A 20,038-nucleotide genomic window follows, 5' to 3' on the forward strand; every position below is an offset into this window, starting at 1 on the left:
AATGTGAGTGGCTCACAAACTCACATGGTTGGAATGAATCAACCCTCTTACGGTGTTATTCTGAACCCTGTTGGTCCATCTAGGTCAAGTAACGTCTAGTACCAGCAGCCATATGTGGCTCAGGTTCTATTCCAACCTCCTTATGTTCCATATGGTTCATAAGCGATGGTAAATCCACCTTACATCCCTCAAGCTGGGCCCTATGTTCAGCCTGGTCCATCTGCTATGCCTAGTGGATATGGCTAGATCCAATTCGGGAACTTTCAGTACCCTCAGGGTGTCACCCCAGGAACTGTCCAGGTACCCTTGCAGCAGCAGGGGCAACCTTCGCCACAGCAAGGGCAGGTAGTGTAGTAGCAAGGACAACTACAACAACCACAGGAGCAACCCTTGCAATAGTCATAGCAAACTTTGCAGTCGTAGACACAGTTTGTTCACCAGTCCTCCCAACCCATGTCCTCGCAAGGTCAACCTCTGCAGCCGCAGGGACAACCTTTGCAGCAACAAAGCCAGCCTTTGCCACAACAAGGTCAAATGGGCAGAAGAAACCCTTGTATTCATATCAGCAAGGTTAACCTTTGCAAGGTCAAGGTCAAGTCCTGCAGCAGCAGGCTCAAAATTCTTATATCTAAGGGTAGCAGGTTCAAAATCCTTATGTCGAGGGGCACCAGGTGCAAAATCTGTATGTCCAGGTTCAGCAGTTTCAAAATCCTTATGTCGAAGGTCAACAGGCTCAACAGCGTTTTAACCCGTATGTTCCTTATCAACAACCTATGGTAGGACAGTATCAAACCTATCTCGGACTGAATCCTACTTATGGGCAGGGTAACCTCCATTGGGGATAGAATCAAATTCCATATGGACAGAATCCACCACCATGGGGCAAAAATCCTTGCCAACAAGGATGGACTCCACAATATAGGTCTCCTCAAAGGCCCTACATGCCTTTTAATATGCAATTTCCATTCTTGGCCTCTTTGGAGCTGCCATATGTTTCTAGACTTACGAATGATCCCATTCTTCATTTGCCATACTAGCCTCCAATTCCATCCAAGATTTTGAGCAATTGTCCAAAGTTTGAGGGAAAAGTGAAGGAGGATCCACAAGCCCACGTGATGACATATCACCTTTGGTGCTCCTCCAATTCGTACTTTGATGATTCCATTCGTCTTCGACTTTTTCAACGAACTCTCATCGGTGCTGCAAAAAAGTGGTACATTGAATTGCCTTGAAGTACCTACAATGACTTCAACACTCTCTCTATGGATTTCCTCACTCATTTCCAGCTGTCGGTTCACTATGAAATAGCACCCATCTGCTTACGTCACTTAAGCAAGACACTGTGATCCATATCTCTAATCACATCCATGAATGGAGGCGTCAGCATCGCCTAATCAAATTTGAAATTCCTGATCAGTTGTTGACAGAATTGTTCACCAAATAATTCGTCAACAAAATTTATGAGGACATAGCTATGGGTGGGTGTGTTAACGAGGAGTAAGCCATCACTCGTGCCCAGTATTTAGACCTCGTCTACTTTCAATCTAGCATGTTATATGATATGTTACCCGATGTCCCAAGACCATCATCGAATCTAACAGCATTGAAGTCTCCGGCAACCCCACTTGTTGATGGAGTGATTGGTTCTGTGTCTCAGACCCATATGAAATCTTCTTCCAAGCAGAAGTCAATCTCGAACACTCGTTCCAATGATCCCTGTCGAGATTCACATGGTCCTAGTAAAACCTCTGAGGTTCATGTTGTCTAGTCTACCACAGCGAACAAATCCTCTAAAGGAAAAAAGAAGGGCAAAGGCAAGGCCAAAGCCAATGCCCTGAAACAGGCCCCTCCTAAGTCGTTTCCTAGTGATGTTTCTCAAAGAAAGCCCAAGTATCCATGCCTCATCTGCGAGGAGGATCACTACACTAAATATTGTCCCTGATGATCTGAAGTTAGTCACTTTCTTAAGGGGACATCGGTTGTCTTGAAAGAGCCCTTTCCATCCCAACAGACCCAAATGGTAGACCAACCTCAGTCTTCCACTTACATAGGTTCCCAAGTGTTCGTCATGAATACACCTATAAATGTGGCTACCATATCAAAAGATTATCAAACACCTACTCTGATGGCAAGGAAAGAGAAAGAAGGTACCCCTTCCTCCTCCATCCCGTCTACCTCCAACCCTCTGCATATAGAGCGACCTAAACCTGATTCTGCTATTCAACCACCCTCTTGGGGTGTGCTGTGAAATTCCTCATATAATCCAAATGCTTGAGCCGCTCAACATTATAGCATTGTTGAGGATTTGCCTCAAGTGCCATCAGCTATGTCTGCTCTCGAGGTCCTCCAAAGCTGTCCTTCTCAGCGGAAAGTGTTGTTGTCGGCTATTGGGGGTATTGATCCATCTGATTCCAACCTCATTTGTTTTTATCTAGAAAACCATGTTCTGCGCGTACCTCATCAGATTGCCTTTCTCATTCAGGTGATCATTAATGAGAAGACCATTCACATGACTGTCATTGATAAAGGTGCTTCCACCTGCATCATGTATGTCTCTTGTTGGAAGGAAATTGGTTCTCCTACCCTAAACCAATCACCTAACATGTTGGAAGCATTTGATGGACGCGATTCTCGACCATTAAGTGTCCTTCCTAATCTTACCATTACCTTGGAAGCCAAGACAGTCAATGTCGGGGTAGAAATTGTTGATGTAAATCTTAAATATAATATTATACTCGGAAGGAGTTGGACCCATGCTATGCATGTTGTAGCCTCCTCTCTGTTTTGCATGCTCTGATTTCCTCATCAAGGGAAGATTTTCATAGTCGACCAGTTGTCTTTCTTTGCTTCTTCGTCCTTGGATGGCAATGTTCTTTACATGAAGCATACCAATGCTCCATATGAGAGTGTGGAGGTTGTACTTTTCAAAAATCCCGCCCTAATGGATATTTTTCCTCTCCCACCTCTACATGGTTCCTCAATCAACATGATCTCGATTAAGTCTGATCCTTGGGTCATTCCCTCTCCTGATCTTGTTGATACAAGGAGTGATGTCATGCCATTAAGCCCTCCCCAGATCAATTATGTGGAGATTGTTTCAGCTTCAGCTTCGGTACCTAATAATCATGCTACTTTGAATACGTCTCTTGACGTGTGTTCTCAATCCTCATGGCTTGGTTCTTCATATTCTCCCAATCCCTTAAGTCATACTTTTCTTTCTGACGAAAGAATCATGGAAATTATGTCTCTGGAGGAAGCACCGTGGAATGATGCTCATCATCGTTCCTCGTTCTTACCTAGCCCAGCAGTCATGTCTACTTTTCTTGAGAAGTTCTCTTCTCATTTCCTGACCCAACCACTTCAAACACCTATCATGACCCATGAAGTTTGGTCGGAAAGGAACATGGGTAATATTACCCAAACGATGCCTATTGAAATTTCAGTTAAACCTGGTATCATTGAAAACGTTCATATTGGGGTGACTTGTTCTCCTGATGAGATCAAGCTCTATACTTATCTTTTTCAAGAGTTTCAAGATGTTTTTACATGGTCGTATGAATAAATTTATGGCATTGACGCAAGTATAGTCGTGCATGAAATTCCAATTGATCCTAATGCAAAGCCCGTTCATCAATGACTTCGTCTAGGGAACCCTTGAAAAGCAGTCGCCATTAAAGGGGAAGTTGAAAAACTTCTTAAAGCTGGATTTATTTATCCTATCCCTCTGACAGATTGGGTGTCCAATATCATACCGGTGACTAAGAAGCAAGGCACCATTCGAGTCTGTGTTGATTACTGTGACCTTAATCATGCTTGTCCAAAAGTTAATTATCCCACTCCTTTTATCGACCAGGTCATCAATGAATGTGCTGGGAGTGAGATTTTCTCCTTTATGGATAGTTTTTCTGGTTATAACCAAATAAACATTGCACCAGTTGATCAAGATAAGACCGCCTTTATATGTTCGTGGGGGACTTTTGCATATAAAAAGCTCCCTTTTGGCCTTAAGAATGTTGGGGCTACTTTTCAACGAGTGATGTCTTATGCTTTCCATGACATTAAAAACATCATTCAGCCTTATTTGGATGATCTTCCTGCTCATTCACGTAAGCACCATGACCATCCTGATCATCTTCGACAAATCTTTCTTCGTTGTAGACACTATAACATTCAGCTGAACCCACATAAGTGAGTCTTATGCGACGAATCCAGATGACTCCTTGGTTTTATTGTTTCGAAAGATGGAATTCTTCTTGATCCTCTCAAAGTAGAGGCTATTGTTAGTCTACCCCCTCCCTCCTCATTGCATCAATTACAGAGTCTTCAAGGGAAAGAGAATTTCCTTCGTCGCTTTGTGTCTAACTATGTTGAGCTAGCTTCAGGGTTCACTCAATTGCTTAAGCAAGGAACTCCATTCATTTGGGATGAGGCTACCCAAAAGTATTTTGATGACTTGAAAGTTGTCCTCATTAATGCTCCTTTTTTGCATCCTCTAAACTATCATCGTGATTATTTCCTCTATCTAGTTGCAGCTTCTAGCACTATTTCCATGGTGCTAGTGCAAGACGACGACGAAGGTCGTGAACATGTCATTTATTACCTCAGCTGCAACCTCCTTGATATTGAGACCCATTATGCTCATGTCGAGAAGTTGGCTTTGGTTGTTGTTTAGGTTGTTCAACGCTTTCGACATTATATTCTCCTCCACACTACAACCGTGATTTCCAAGTGTAACCCCATGACTTACATTCTGACTCGTCAGTTACTTGGGGGAAAGTATTCCAAGTGGATTGTCATCCTCTAGGAATTTGATTTGGTGTTCACTACTGCCAAATCCAAGAAATCACTTGTATTTATTGAGTTGATTTTCTCTCTTCCCTCTGCTTCTCTTCCTACTAGTGCTGATGAGCAGCTCCCCGATGAGACTCTCTTTCTAATTAGCACTCTCGATCCTTGGTATGGTGATATCATCGTGTATCTCCAAAATTCTACCTTTCGGTCTACATTGTCCAAGGATGATCGTCGACGCATTCGGCATCAATCCCAACCTTACCGCATCATTGGGGATACTTTATACCGCGTTGGTGTTGATTCAATTCTTCACTGATGTTTAACTCTCGATGAGGCTGAAAGATTCTTGAATGACTGCCATGGCGCATGTGGTGGTCATCTGTCTAGCTATGCCACTGCTCAAAAGATACTCCGCATTGGCTATTTCTGGCCCTCTATCTTTAAGGATTGCATTCTTTTTGTTCGCAAATGCCACGAGTGCCAGATTTATCAACGAAAAATCCACGCCCCACCTGCTCACCATCACCCTGTTATTATCGTTTGTCCCTTTTCCAAATGGGTGATTTTATGAAATGTAAACCTCATTCAGCTGGGGGGCATGGTTATATTATCATTTCCGTGGATTACTTCACAAAATGGGCCAAAGCGATGCCTACATATTCAGCTAACTGTAAAACGGCAACGCAATTTCTCTTCAATCATGTTATTTTCAGGTTTGGAGTGCCTCAAGCCATTGTCACTGACCATGGATCCCATCTTCGCAATTACATGATGGTTGAGTTGACTTCTACGTTGGGCTTGTGTCACGACGGCTCAACTCCATATTACCCTCAGGCCAACGGCTAAGTTGAAGCTGTAAACAAACTTTTAGTTACTATGCTTCAGCGCACCATTTGGATGCACAAATCCAATTGGAATCTCATGCTTTTTTCATCTTTGTGGGCCTACCAAACCTCAACTAAAGACGCAACTAGAATCACACCTTTCCAGCTAGTTTATAGTCTAGAAGCCACCTTACCAATTGAATGTGAAATTCCCTCCCTCAAACTGGTTGTCGAATTACTCCCCAAAACCTCGCCTCAATAAGAGCGTCTTTTATATTTAGAACAACTGGATGAAACTTGTCATCTCGTTGCTTTAGTCATTGAAGCACAAAAAATCGAATTAAGTTCCATTTTGATCAGTCAGTCTCTCCTCGTGCTTTTTCTAAGGATGATCTGGTCTTGCTATATGACCAAGCTAATGATAAGCTGAGGGAAGGAAAATTCAAACCCATGTGGCATGGGCCCTATATTGTCAAGCGTGTGTTACAAAAATGGTCCTAAGAGCTGATTGATTATGAGGGCAAGCCCTTGGACAAGCCCACAATGGGATGTACCTCAAAAAGTAATATGCCTGAGTCATCTCGCATGGTTACTTTTTTACATAAGTGTGTTATTCATTTTTGTGCAGTTTGGTTTGGTGTGTTTTTCAAGCAGCCTTCCTGCTTATTATGTCTTCACCTGCTTTGCAGATGTTTGTGACTCCTTACGTCAGTTTCGCTAATGGTGCTTTTTGTAGTACTCGGAATCTATCATCCGCGGCATGGGCTATTTATACCCTCATGGTGAGTTGATTGATATTCAAGGTATTTGTTTGGGTCAAACAACTAATAACATTATTGAATATAGCACAGTTATCAAACTCTTTTCATAGGCCATTTCTCTTGACATTCGAGAAATGGTCGTTAACCTTGATTCGCAACTTGTTGTTCTTCATCTCAATGGGCAATATTCGATCAAAAACCCTCAGATATTGAGAATGTATTTGCGTATTCATCTATTGGAAACAAATTTTGATTATATCACATATCATCACATTCCTAGGCACATAAATACATTAACAAATGCATTGGCTAATTATGTGTTAGACAGACATTTACGCATTATGTGAAAAACAAAACATTGTATCATAGTAAATAGGAAATGTAGCATATATATATCTATATATATATATATATATATATGTCGATAATGTTTGAGTGTCATACATCAAAACCAAAAAAATAATATATGTGTTCCAAATACATCCGTGGCTCGCAGGCCTCAAAATTGTAAATATTAAACCTATGGACTAATCGAAATTGTGCTCATGATAGCACGTTATTACTCGTACTACACAAGTCAGCAATTGGCGGATCCAATCTGACACTCCCACTGTGTGTCGCTGATAACGGCGTGGAATATCCTCCATCCGGGCATACTCTAGGATGCCTTTGGTCAGGTTATCAAGATTCTATGCAATCTCCTCCTCATTGTCAACTCCTTCTTGATAAGAAGCGGTCTCAAATTTTCGAGCAACGTGTTTAACAATCAGGGACATCTCGGTTGGTCGCTCTAATCCCACATCTGCAATTACAAAATCAAAATGTCATGAATGCATATATTTCAAAAATAATAAAAAAACAATAAAAAAATGTTTTTCTTGCTTCCATCATCAAAATCCACCCCCTCTGGGAGCAGCATATCAGGATCGTCGTGGAAGTCAGTCCCTCTATATGGCCAATCCTCTACCACAATCATTTGACGCCTCAACCACGCAAAGAAAGTAGGCTTGTATGACATGTGCTGGCCCCCTCCAATTCTGGGCATCAGTTCACTCTATCAGACCATCCATGGATCTCATGGCATTGGGGAATTTACCTCTACCAGCTAATAGTGGAACAAAGGGATTTGTTCCAAGAAGAAAGTCATCGGAACGAAACCATATCAAAATTGCCTCAAGTTTCCTGCCTTGCATTTGGATAATTGGTGTTTCATGTTCACTTTCATGGCTTCCTCCCAATTGAAGACAGTGGGTGTCATGTAGTCTATGGCATACTGGAACTTAGACTTATTGGATTCGTGCAATTCCTGAGCCCTAGCAACTCTGTTGATGGTCAAGAGTAGCACCTTTAGTACAAGGTCACCTATGGTCATGATGTCAACCTTGCCACTTTTAGATTTCAAAGCTTCCAGACAATGTTCTGCAAGGAGTGTGTTCACACTCGCCCCAATGGGCCTACCTCCATACAATTGGACTGGTTCCCCTCTACAGGACAGTTCGGTAATGAAGTAGATGTCTGAAGTCTCTAGCTCTAGCTCTTGATCACGAATCACAAATACCTCTCATCCAACGTCCCACAGAATGATCAAGTATTGTAGTAGCTTAGGTTGAGCCCGAAGGCCCGATGTGAGAAAGAATTTGAGGAGCCCACAGTTCCTCAGTGCATCCAGACAGTTTGGATCGTCCAATGCCAATGAATCAATTCCTTCGTGCTCATGTTCTTTCCACTCAATCACCATCTTTTTTGTTGTGATTTTCCTGCAAACAGCATGCATTTACCTAAACATCGGTTTTTTCAAGAGGAATTTCGGATTAAAAGCTGTTAAATAGGTCGGAAATTGAAAAAATTCTACTCTTTGCACCGGCGCAACTATTTTAAAAACAATTGTACCAATGGCACGAGTGCCCGTGTTAGAAACCCCTGATCGGTATGATCCCGAGCCTGGATCTCACACCGACCAAGGGCGAAATTTTTTTGCAAAAAATCCCTTTAAAACTTGAAAAATGGTTAAAATCAATAAAAATAAGTATGAAAACATAGATTAGGGCCTCAGCTCTTACATGCAACAAACGGTTGGTCAATCGGCCTCCTAGATCTGCTACAATCCGCTCCTGAAGATTTAGGGCACAAGTGGGTAAAAATTTCTCCAAATGAGGTAAAAGAGGTAAATGGTAAAAAATGTTTTACTTTTTCCCTTTTTATAAACTTTTCATCATGTTTTAGGGTTTTAAAAGAATTTTTTCGCCATTTTTACCTTAGAAATAGATAATATGTTTGCTTCTTGTGCAGTAATAGGTGATGGATTGTTGGTGATGATGCAAAACTGGAGTCGTCTTTAAGCTCTTTTCCCGACTCGTAAAAAATTCAAATGAAAAGATCGCCAAGTATTTTTCCCTTTTTGACTCGTTAAAGAAAATAAAAACGGGGAGTCTTCTTTAAGCTCTTTTCCGACTCTTGAAACATGAAAATATTGCCAAGCTCTTGTCATTTTGACCTTGTAAAATGGTTCCAAAACATCGTTTACCCAGTATACATTTACCCCTTTTTCGGGTTGGGATAAACTATTTACGAAAAAGGTACTCCTTAGATAACATGGTCAAGAGGTTCTCTTGAGTATTGTTTTCTACCTTTTCGGGCTCGAGAGACAACTTTATGAAAAGGGACATTTCGGAGTTTTCTTTTTCATGTCTTTTTCAAACTCTCTAAACATGAAAAAGGTAATGAGTTTTCCCTTTTTCAAACTCATTAAACTTTAAATGACATCTGATTTGTCACCATGACAAACATGATCTTCTCCTTCCTAAGGCTCATTAATCTTACTAGATCGGATTCATTGGAAGGATGGACTTACACTACAAGCATATGTTATCCCCTTCAAGCTTGCGATCAAAAATAATTGGGGTACCTTCCAGAAATGGCAGGGGAAAATGGGAAATTTTTACCAGTTTTGTCGGTAGCTTATCACTCTTGAACATGACACTCTTCTACTTCGTGTCGGGTTGGGATATCCCCGGTTCATCATTGACCTTCTTGGGTTTGGGCTGCCATTTTTTTCCTTTCCATTTGATCTCTGCCACATCATGATGACCTCCAATCCTATGGATCCAAAAGCTGTCAAACTCCTGAGTCGTGTTGCCAATATGTTCAAGAGTTAATCCTTCTGCAGTTTACACTCATTCCTTATTCTTTGTATCATCTCATAATCATTGCATCCCTTGTCTCATGTCGATGATGTGGGATACATCATGGCCCTCCTTTGAAAAGGTATCTTCCTGTCCACTTTAGCTCATTATCTGGGAAGTTGGCCGAGAAACTCCCTTCAAGTACTTTAGAGCTTGCATGCCCTAAGGGCAAGTTCTTCGCACTTGATGACAAGTCCTCATCATTGGCTTTCGATCGTGTGACTTCACGGGTGTTCGACTTCAGCGCCTTATTCACACTCTGTGAATTGTGTTGTTGGTACCTTGAGAGCCATTGTCATTATTTGTGGTTTCTCTTGTGCTTGTTAACAGTTCACGTCATTGACTGGTAATCAAGCGATTTTCTAGCATGTTCGACATCAACACATTTATTCTCATGCTAGAATTTGTACTTTGATCAGGTCGTGTTGGAGCACAAGACCCTAGGCTCAGATTACACAAGTCCATGTTGTAGAGCAATGAGACATGATCATGATTACATACATGTCTTTCAGATGGATGGTTGCGACCATACCATGAGTCTGTTATATGTGATCCTTCTCATTATTGGATGGTTGTGACCATACCTTAGGTTTGATATGATCCTTCATACTAGATAGCTACACCCATACCTTGGATCTAGTTACATGATCTTCTTTTGGATGGCTGCGTCGATACCATGATTCATGTATGAGAGATTTCAGTGATGTATATATATATATGCTTGCTTGCAAGTTTTCTGGAGGTGGTCTCCGGTTCTATGCATCTACTCATAAAGAATTTCACCCCTCACTCTTGTTCGGCCTTCATGCTTTAGGGGTCATATGTTACACAGCATTTTGTCATTATCCCTGTACTCCCCGTTCCTCAATCCTAGAGGACCTTTACAGTGACCCTCAGATGTTTCCCTTCCATGAAGAACATGTCCCTACATCCCTCTTCATCTACAAAACATTTCCCTCTTACATCATTTCCCAAGAATATTCCTTCAAGCTTCGTTTTCAAGACCGACGCTAGTGCTCAATTCCTTCCCTGCACCGATTTGTAGAGTTTAAAACTAGGACCAACGCTAAACGGCGCAAGTGAGCCATTCATGACCCGTGCCGACCCTCTTTTGGCAAGTTTTTAAAAATGGAGTCGAAGCTTCCAGGTCTATAAGCTTCGTGAACGGAAGTCTAGTAAATGGTTGAGCAAGATAGAGACGAGAGAGACTGGTTGGGATCCTTTCCCCTATTAAAATGGAGCAAACCAAAAGGGGTAAGGACTCTCCCACCATAATAGGATCCATTTCCCCTCTATCAAAGCTATATAAACTCCTAATTTTACAACCTCAGCTATCTAATGAAAGGGCTGAAATAATATGCAAATCTTGAGAGCCATATTGAGAACCTTAGCCTTCTAGTTTGTGTGTGAAGGGAGAATAATCTTATAGTGTTTGGTTTGGAGCAAAAGGAAAGAGGCCTTGAACTTCCATTGTTTTGAGGGTGAATCATGAGATGCTCATAGTGGTGCTGGAACCCGGACATGCCAAAGGGAACTTGCAACGTCAAGGCTCTGGTTGTATTTCTCTTTGAATTTTATATTAATACAACTAATGGTTTATTTCCTATATCGTGTGTAATATTAAATTTGATAGCTTAAAACTCCTTAACCATTTAAGTAGATTGAATTCGATTTTATGCTATCACGGTTGTTGTTGTTTCTTTCATGTTTGTTTCAAGTATTTGAACGAAAGGAATGAAAGGAATTTGGAGCAAGGAAACAAGATCAACATCAAGTGGATTAGCACTATAAGAGGTAGGCCCTCTTATTCAATTCTAATCAAAGGAAATTTACATTAGATTGTCTTGTTTGCGGCTAGACCCACTCTTGGGCTAGAGGGATCGTCTCTGTCCATAGAGAGGATTTACCTACTCCATAATCGATGACCACTATGTCCACAGAATATTTGTACCATGAAGATCCACCCAAAGGGATCACTTCCTATTGGCTCAACCAGGGAGCCTGGCCCCCAGGGCGTTGAGAGTATTGAACTTGTGACCTGTTAATAGCAAAGGAGTTTTAACAATGGGGACTCGACCAATTGAGCTAACCCTAAGGTCTTGGATTAGAGTAGTCTTAATAAAAGATAGAAAGTATTTTTATATTCAAACTTTTATTGAGTACGTATATGAAAGAAAAACCATTATTCATAATAGATAAATACTTTTCTACAAAATATAAATACTTCCCATTCTTCTAAATGTTCTTGCATTATACTTTTTCCAAAGGGGAACATCAACATGGAAGCATTTCATTCTCATTTCCAACTCTGTCATGAAATTCTTTTCTTTTCAGCCAACTAGTTATTTTTATTAAAACTAATGAGTAAAAAGAAACTTAATTAAAAATGAACACAACAAGACTATGCTAAGTAATCTAAAAAAAGAACCGTGATGGGGGTGGCATCATATGTTAATCATGTTCAAGCTGAATTATTTGACAGGGCTTTATTCCACCCCTCCTCCCTACATGCCATTGTTTAATTATTTTTTAATGGGCCTTGATGTACAAGCTACCTCTTAGAGTGCATTATGGATGTCATTTCTCCCCCCCATTCCAGTGCATCGAGAGATTTAAAAGCAATGGTTTTTTCTACCAAACAAGCTTTAGTTTGCTTGTTATTTTTATGTTTTATACTTATTTTGTTCTTGTTACCACAATGATATTTGGTTAGGGCTCTTTGTGTCGGGCACTACAACATTCTCTTCCTCTGATAGTTTCCTCTTTCCTACATTGGCTTTTACTAATAGAGAAGGACTAGCTATATTCTCCTCTGATCCTCCCCTCTCCTAGCGAAATGGAATTTCTTTCTTCAGCATCTCACGGATTCTGCATTCCACTATTTAGAAGGTCCTCAACCTTACTTATGATTTTTTCCTTATGAAATTAATGAGATGAAGAGTCCACTACAATAGAAGTGGTGGTGGTTGTGGCATCATTGGTCGTTCTTGGGCCAAATTTCGTGCAAAATCTTCTGCCTAGCACTACTAGGTCCACACCCCCCAAAGATTCAATCTGAAATAAAATAAGTGGAAAACAAGATCCGCCATGAATGTCAAAAAATACTATATTCAGAGGCTTTGGTTGGGATGACTACTTGGATTCTTGAAACTGGAAACACAAAGGGCCGCCATAACCATTATCTGAACACTACTAATCTCTACTAACATGTGAAGTTGCTTCTTAGGAAAGATTTGGTCAATGGGCACAAAACTTAGGATAACCTATTGCATAAATTGGATGCGCTGAAATAACTAATGTTGGATATGGAATGTCACCTAGTAAGGTTGGAAATGGGTTTACCATCGGGTTCACCTATGTTGCCATTCTATAAAGTTGAGGAGAAACCCATCAATATAGACACCTCCTTGTCTTCTTAGTGCGTGTGTGTGTGTGTGTGTGTTCCTTAGGATTGCAACGTTCTAGGATTATTTTTATTTGTTGCTTTTTGTCTCTTTCAGTCTCTGGTTTGGTTTCCCTTGTGGTAAATTAGAGACAAAAAGCAATAATGAAAGGATGTAAATTTTGACTCATCAATGAAACTTTCTAACTTACAAAAAAAGTAATCTAATAAGAGAAATCTAAAGCAACAAAAGTAAAAGCCTAAAGCAACAAATGCAAAACAAAACAAAAAACAACTAATCTAATCTACCATAATGCTATCCTACATTACACCAGCCAAAATGGAGTAGGTAAAATCAAAATTCTTTTCAACCATGCATGTAAGTCCAAACCTATAATCATATGTACATAAAAAGTTATCAACAAAAATAGGAGTACTCTAACATAAGGAAATAAAATAAAATATATTGATGGGAATTTCATCCATCATAAGCAACACAGCATTATTATTATTTATAAGAAATCTTGCTTGATAATGTTCCTCCAACCACATTTCTATTTTATCATGAAAATTATTTTGGTAAACTTAAATTATTGATTGTAAAATAAAGATGGATTGGATATCTATTAAAAGTCATCTAAAGCAACCCCAAGCATTATATCTTGTGCAATAATGTTAGTATTATTAATTTTATTTAGAAAAGTATTAATAATATTATACAATAAGGAATTCTTCAAGAATGATTCTTCCAACCAAGTCTCAATTGGATCATCAAAATCAAGTTGGAAGTTTATTAATGATTGTGAAGGTTTCCTCGATAGATAGTATCGCTGGTAAGAATCATGTGAGAGAATTCTACGTACTAGACCTTCCGGAAGAGTATTAAAGTTGATGGTATTACTAATCATGAAAGACAAAACAAGATGACGAGGCATAATTATTGGTTGGAAATGGAATATTTTATTATCTTGGTAGATCCTCCATAATCATATTTGAAACTACAAGCAACTTGGAATGAATGAATTGAATTAAATAATGTATAATCTTATACCAATTCATAAGGTAAACCATTACTACTAAAATAATTAGAATGCCAACATAACCTGTGAAATAATCGAAATGAAATAATCGAAATCATGTAGTTATACATACAATGAATATATGCAAAAATAGATCCAAATTTTTATTTACAATAAATAGATCATGATTTATTATATAATGAAATCTTCTCAAGAAATAATTCTTCTAATTCAAAATCAATGGAACATGATAAATTAATCGAAAATCATTTGATGCTTAAAAGGGTTCATGGGAAGAATACATGTCTCATCGGGATAATGAATCATAATTCAGAATTATATTTGGATGAAACCATTCTCACTGAAGGAATGTGGTCATTTTTAGATTGAGAGGAAACAAAATGAAAGTTTGTTATAATTCTTTCCCAGATGTGAATTATCTCATTTTGTGTTGTAGATTCTAATTTGGAACTAGTGGTGGGAGAACCTAGTATAACCATCATCATGGGTAAAGTGCATTAATATCATCAGAATCCAATGAATCATAAAAAATGACTTATGTTTCTTCCAAGTCACATAAAAGATTAGAATGATTGGTATCATTGGATGAATTAAAAGGATATGCTTATGAATTATGAATATTAACCATGAAATGATCATTTTCTTCTTGATAGTCCTAAATTAAGTCAAAGTAAATTCATATTGTTCTTTGAAGTGTAGTAGTCCCCTTTTCATCTAAATATTTGCCTCCCATAAAGTAGTTTCAATATGAGAATCAAAATAATTACCATTATATGAATGAGAGTCATTAAATAGATCAAGTTGAATAGAGAACTAACTTTCAAAACATATAAAATTAATGCTTCTCTACTATTCAAATGATCTTCATTGTTTTCGACATAAAGGTTTGTGATTTGAGTTAAAGACTTCAAATTCATCTCCGCTAAATTTTCTTCAACAAAAGTAGTATTAATAAGAGTTCCAAAATTGTTTGTTTCGGGTTTAAGATATGTTTCCCCTGAGATATCCTTAAGTTCCTAAAATTGAGCATCATATAATCCTAACATGTGTGATTGATTAACACCTCCATTGTTATTAGTGGTTGCAAAAGAATCAAGCATGTAATATAAATCATCCAATGGACTAATATTTCAGTAGAATACATATTGAGAGAAATATTAACTCTGTGTTTATCTTTAATTTTCTATTTATGTGTGTAAGGAAGAGAAGAAAGATAAAGAAATCCTTTCATTAAATTTTCTCTATAATGTTTATTTTCCAAAAAAAATCTATAGCAAATTAACCTAAATCTAGAAGGGAATTCTTCTACAAACTCACCTTCATCCTTGCATAGAATTTATAATTCCAAATAATGTTGCATAAGCATAATTCTGACAGGCATTTAAAAATAATTCCATAAATTGTTTCTAGGTGTGTAGGGATTTAGTTGGTAGTACCTGAAACCGGTTTCTTATTCTCCCACGTGAAGTATGGTCTAGAAAAAATATAGGAGCCATTATGAATTACATGCATCCAGAGAAAGATTTTGGAGTGTTTCTTTCTCAAGCCCTCCTACCATTGAAATTGTTGATGGTCAAAAAAATTCCCCCACCACCAATAAGGAATGATTGCTTGATGGCAAGTTTTGGCAATCTCCACCAGTATGTGGGCCAAGTTATCACCAAAAGATATTTTTTTGTAATTGAAAAGAACCCAATCCAATTGAATGAAAAATAAAACTAATGTATCATATGAATTAATCTAAGATAACTAAATGCAATCTAATTAATACCATATCCAATTTCCTATCCCAATTAGGAGCACATCTAGTTGATATTAGACACAAAATTAAAAGATTTACTATTCAGTAAGAAGTAATTTGTTCATTCAATGATATGTTAAGTGTGAAAGAATATATTATGTTGGCATCATGACACAGATTTGGCACTATGACACAGGTGTTGTCCTTGATGGCAACTCACTCAGATGACAGATCACAGTTCAAACTCACATAATGAAGAAAGAAAGGTATGCGTAGGTTCCTCATTGACCAAGCCGCATGTGTTAAAGCCTAGATCAACCTCAGGCTGAAGGAAGGCAATCCTAGGATAACCACAAACCAAGCTTAACCTGGTAGCTAGCCCTACCATGTCGGGAGAGGGCTCTCTCCTTGTGAATTTCAATCAAGATGACTGAATCAAATATAGATTTTAGGCTAGGTATAGAGTGTGGGGATTTTGTTTGAAATTTTTGGGTCGAAATAGCAAAAGCAAGGATGATTGGGCTATGGAGTCGATGCTAGTTTCTGGCGACAAACTTGGGGCAAATTAAGTGCCATGTTTTGCCAGAATAAGATTGTGAATGTGAGTAGCATAGGGGAGAAATCCCGCTGCCCTGCAAGCATCAAACAAAGGATGGACCTGCAGCAACAACTTTAGATGAAAGAGAATAACTAGGTTGCTCAACAGAGCATCTAGCAATGGATGAATTCTGCTAAGACTACCATTACAACTAACTGCAAAATCATCATGAAAGGAGCATCATTATGGATGAATTCCTAACATATCATTTAGATAATGCTGAAACAAAGGAGAAAAACATAATGTGTAAATGAATTACAGGAGAAAAAACATACTGAACATTTAAGCACCGTGATGAATCCCAAGCCTAAAGGGCAAAAACTGCTTTATTATGATATTCAATAAAACTTTACACAGTCCAAATGCTTCTTCCTGTTGCAAAAATCGAACCTCTATCTTTTAAAAATAATCCTATATATAATATTACATATTAATTATTGATTCCTAAACATAGGAATCAAAATAATTAAAATAGAAAAAACAAACAAAAACCTAAATATGTTTTTATGCGGTCAAATTACCTAAATTAAATTATAACAAAATAACTAATTAAATCTCAAAAATAAAAAGGAACAATTAATTTGCTACCACAAGTTGAATTGCCAAAGTCTGTTGTGAAACATCGCTGGAAATCAGGGATAATCTGGGGTGTTGATCAACTCATCCTCTACCTGCACCCTATAGATGCCTTGGGTTCCTGAAATAGTTGCCATTTTTTTGTTGAATAATTTGAATACTGCCACCTCTCCTTCAAAAACTCAATGTTGTTGATCTCATAGCTAAAACACTTGTCATCGATTCCTAGCAAATATGAACGTCCAGGAGGAGATGCGAAGTCAGCTCTACGAAAGGCAGCATTAGCGTGATCAGCTTCTCTTAGCACATAATCGAGATAATTCCGCTCTAAAACACGTTCTCCTGCTCTTTTACGGTGTAAATATTCAAGCCCTGGATCTACCACATGATAATCAATATCAGATAACAATCCATTCCTCACAGGCAATGGATCAGTAGGAGGCAGAGCCTGTCTCTGATACGCAGAAGCATATGAATCTGATGCTTGCAAAGCATAAGCATCAAGCAATGGTGCACGCTGAGGCAATACTGTGTCAGGTCAATATAATGGAGCTTAGGGAACCTGATCAACAAATGGTACATTTCTTGATGCTCCAACAAAATATTGCCAACCACAGTAATCAACTATTATATTGTAATTTATCCTATGTTACCTGACCAACGAAACTGCATCTTTGAAACGCTTGTCTACCAAAGCCCCAACAATGGCTAGAAGAACCAATTTTTGTGGATATATTGTTTCCAAGTTCCCATGAACTGTTTGTAAGATTACTGCAGCTTCATCCCCATTGATGATACCAATCAACTTTGCCCCCCTTTCCCATACCTTGAGCCCGTCATTATTTCCTTCCCTGATAATTTTATTCTCACTTTGCAACTTGTTGCCAAAACCTACAGGTGACTGTCCATTTCCCATCGACTCATAATGTCCATCTCCATGGAATATTTCATCTATATTTTCCACAATGAGCACGTCCTGCCTTGTAGTATAAATAAGATGGGTTACCACCTCTTGTACCTTGCCTGCAACACTTGCATAAAATGCAAAACTAGTACAGATACTACAAATTACCTGACCATTCACCTGCAATCTGCCATCTTCATCAAGTCCAAATATCAAGACCTTCAACTTTCCATAATCATAAATAGGAATAGCATGCATCCACGGAAATATGACAAAAACCCCTTCAAATTGGCCGCTTTTTATACAGCTCTGCAGGTGCAAAATTTATTCCCTCTTTTGACATGTATGAAACAATATCACCATTCCCGAGTTGAATGAAAGATTCACATTTTGTCATAGGATTTGTAGCAATGGCTACCACTAAGCTTTCTATAACAGTATGCATGGATGACTTCACAACCCAACCACCAGATGACAAACACCCTGGCTCCACCTCTTCCACATTGTTGCAAACAAGCTCCGTTTCAACAAGGATACTCACTTCATTATTTCTCTCACCCATTAGAGGACACTTTCTCCAGTTATTAGAAATGAAATCTGAATATAAAGAAGGCTGATCACCATCACAAGGCATTACCCCAAGAATAACATAAGTGTCTAACCATGTTAGATGCCTGAGATCACCGAACTCTATTTTAATAAGACTGCCTGGATCAACATTTACACTTTCATATACAGTGCCTTCCAACTGATCCCACATATCCATATTTGGAAATTTCACAATACTTAAATTGCCATCTGATAGTCCTATAGCCAAATGACTCTCTAAACCTCTAGAAGTGAAAGCGACACTCTGAACAGCAGACTGAAACTTGACATTGAAGTGAGACATGGGAGGTGGCACAAGAGATAAAGATAGTGGTGTGACAAGCACATTCACACCATCAATCACAATGGCTATAGACTCATCATAAACAGCACTGCTCCAACAGAGATTTAGCAAATGAACTAATCCATATGCAGTCCAACAAATAGCACGCATTGGTCTTTCTGGGTCCCAGGCAAACATTAACTTGTTCTTTCCCAAGTACCTCCATTCTTGTTTCAGATACCAGTGATAATTACTAAAACTCCAAATTTGGATGCTAGACCACTCATCATATCTCACCAATGCAGCAAGCAGCTCCGAGTTACAGTTCCACTTCAACATGTCAATTTTGGCTTCTGTTGTTCCATATATGTTGAATGAACCTCTCTCCAGGCCATTTTTCTCAAAGAAGGCAACTGAAGCACAATTTTTAGTTTTGCTTGTATTACAAACAGCTGCCACTTTGGCTCCACTGGGCATCCAATCCATAGCTGCCTCCATAAAAGCGTTAGGTTGCAGAAGAGGAATGAAATGTCCCAGATTCTGAGTCACTGCAAGCCTTCAAAATTTCCTAAATAGCACAATGTCGCAAAGTACTTTCCATCTCCTCGCCATGAAACCCGCACTTGACAAAATGGACTGGATAAGCCAGAAATCCCATCTGCTATAGTCCCTCCAAATAAAATATCCATGGACCAACTGCAAGAGCAATAACCATCTGAAGAATAACAATTGAAAATTTGTGAACACCAACAGCCAAACCTTAAACTCTTCCAGCATCTACAGTAACAGTCAAGTTTTGTCACTTTAATTCCACCTTCTTCCCCTATTGATTTTAGTATTGTAGTTAGTGTGAGCACCAACACCATTAAAATTACCCTCAATGGGTTTGGAGTTGAATGAGGTGACAACACCATCCATTTATGAAATTCTCTTAGAATGTAGTACGCAACCCATAATTGATCACCAGATGAAATGCCAACTGAAAGCTTTTAAAGTGCTCAATATGATAAGAAGCTTGGCCCTCCGAGAACAATTTATTCACAACTAGAGTAATCAATGCTTCCCCAATAGATCTTTTGTCAAAATAATATCAATACTACCAAAAGTAAGCTCTTTCTATTGCTTGAACATTGAAGAACAACCTGTTGGTCATGGACAATGTCTTGGATGTAAAAACAACTTGTTGCATATATCATTGATCATTCTAGTCGAAACATCTTTGTTCCCCTATTTAATTAGAACGCAGAGACAGAGTAAAGTTATTCCTTTGATGGGAATATGATGAGAGAGAAATAACTATTGAAAAACAAATTATCTCCATATTAGCAATCTTTGTCACCCTTGTTGGTACATCAAGGACCTTGAGAC

At 38.7% G+C, this 20,038-nt stretch overlaps 1 pseudogene; it reads right to left on the reverse strand.

The window, feature by feature from the left end:
* Window positions 1-280: 280 nt before the first annotated feature.
* On the reverse strand, window positions 281-19,359 carry LOC149228572 (elongator complex protein 1-like; annotated as a pseudogene).
* Between the last annotated feature and the right edge of the window lie 679 nt (window positions 19,360-20,038).

Source organism: Pinus tabuliformis, chromosome J (assembly GCF_031772625.1).
Source record: "Pinus tabuliformis cultivar Carrire ecotype Pingquan chromosome J, CPIR1, whole genome shotgun sequence".
Taxonomy (NCBI): Eukaryota; Viridiplantae; Streptophyta; class Pinopsida; order Pinales; family Pinaceae; genus Pinus; species Pinus tabuliformis.